The sequence below is a fragment of the Arachis stenosperma genome, chromosome 6, assembly GCF_014773155.1.
Source record: "Arachis stenosperma cultivar V10309 chromosome 6, arast.V10309.gnm1.PFL2, whole genome shotgun sequence".
Taxonomy (NCBI): Eukaryota; Viridiplantae; Streptophyta; class Magnoliopsida; order Fabales; family Fabaceae; genus Arachis; species Arachis stenosperma.
The window spans coordinates 37445330-37447031 of record NC_080382.1 but is presented as its reverse complement, the minus strand read 5'-3'; the positions used below and the strand labels follow the sequence as shown (position 1 = coordinate 37447031).

Below are 1702 nucleotides of genomic sequence, written 5' to 3'. Positions count from 1 at the left end.
TATTCTTATTCCAAGATATACGTTGCACAACACTTTGATGAATGTGATGATCCGTGACACTCATCATCATTCTCACCTATGAACGCGCGTGATTGACAACCACTTCCGTTCTACTTTAGGCCGGGCGCATATCTCTTAGATTCCCCAACAGAATCTTTGTGGTATAAGCTAGATAGATGGCGGCATTCATGGGGATCCGGAAAGTCTAACCTTGTCTGTGGTATTCCGAGTAGGATCCTGGGAATCCAGAAAGTCTAACCTTGTCTGTGGTATTCCGAGTAGGATTCCGGTATTGAATGACTGTGACGAGCTTCAAACTCCTGAAGGCTGGGCGTTAGTGACAGACGCAAAAGAATCAATGGATTCTACTCCAACCTGATTGAGAACCGACAGATGATTAGCCGTGCTGTGACAGAGCATTTGGACCATTTTCATTGAGAGGATAGGATGTAGCTATCAACAAGGGTGATGCCTCCAGACGATTAGCCGTGCAGTGACAGCGCATAGGACCATTTTCCCGAGAGGATTAAAAGTAGCCATTGATGACGGTGATGCCCTACATACAGCTTGCCATGGAAAGGAGTAAGAAGGATTGAAGGAAGAGTGAGTAGTGAAGTAGAGTTTCAAGAGGAACACAGCATCTCCATACACCTATCTGAAATTCCCACTATTGATTTACATAAGTATTTCTATCCCTTTTTATTTTCTTTTTACTATTAATATTCGAAAAACCCATAAACCAATTTAATCTGCCTAACTGAGATTTACAAGGTGACCATAGCTTGCTTCATACCAACAATCTCTGTGGGATCGACCCTTACTCACGTAAGGTTATTACTTGGACGACCCAGTACACTTGCTGGTTAGTTGAACGGAGTTGTGAATTCAAATAGAGCCAATTATTAAATTTCATACAAGTACAAAGAGCATGGATCACAATTTCGTCCACCATGGGGCATTTATCAAGGCTTGAGGGATTTGTTGCCCTTGAGTGATTTGCCTCAACAAAATTGTCATCTCACCAAGGGTCTTTGTCAAAATTGCATCTCCAGAGGGAGAAACCTCACTCAATGCTTTTGATTCTAGACTTCTAGCCCTAGAGTGTTGAGTAGAATCTGCTAGGTCTGATATAACTTCCCTTGCTTCTGCTGCGGTCTTGTTTTTGGTCAAAGATCCTCCAGTCGTGGCATCCAAAAAGAAGTTTATCTTGGTGGTGCATTCCTTGACAGAAATAACTGATCAGAACCAACTCATCTATCCAGTGGTGAGGGCAAGCTTCCAGTAACTTCTTAAATCTCTCCCAATATTCATACAAAGTCTCCCCATCCCGTTGCACAAAACAAGAGATCTCTCTTCTCAGCTTGTCTGTTTTCTGGGGAGGGTAGAACTTCTCCAAAAATTCTTTTCGCAACAAGTCCCAATTAGATTTAACTTCACCCGGCTGAGTATAAAACCACTCCTTCGCTTTTCCCTCCAAAGAAAAAGGGAAAGCGAAGACCAACACCGCGGCTTCATCCACTCAATGTCTTCTTGCAGTTGCACATGCAACTTTGAAATCTTTAAGGTGCTTCAGAGGATCTTCCCTAGGCATTCCATTGTACTTGGGAAGTAAGTTAATTGTGCCAGACTTAAGCTCAAAATTTGGTTCCAAGGCCGGATGCAGAATTTGAAGTGGTTGCAAGTTAAGATCGGGAGCTCCGGC

The 1702-nt window shown here is 43.0% G+C and overlaps 1 non-coding gene across 1 annotated transcript; it reads left to right on the top strand.

The window, feature by feature from the left end:
• The first annotated feature begins 1256 nt into the window (after positions 1 to 1256).
• LOC130937005 (small nucleolar RNA R71) lies at positions 1257 to 1363 on the top strand. The gene has a single exon (XR_009068244.1). It is a non-coding gene; the product is annotated as a small nucleolar RNA R71 (small nucleolar RNA).
• Positions 1364 to 1702: the final 339 nt, after the last annotated feature.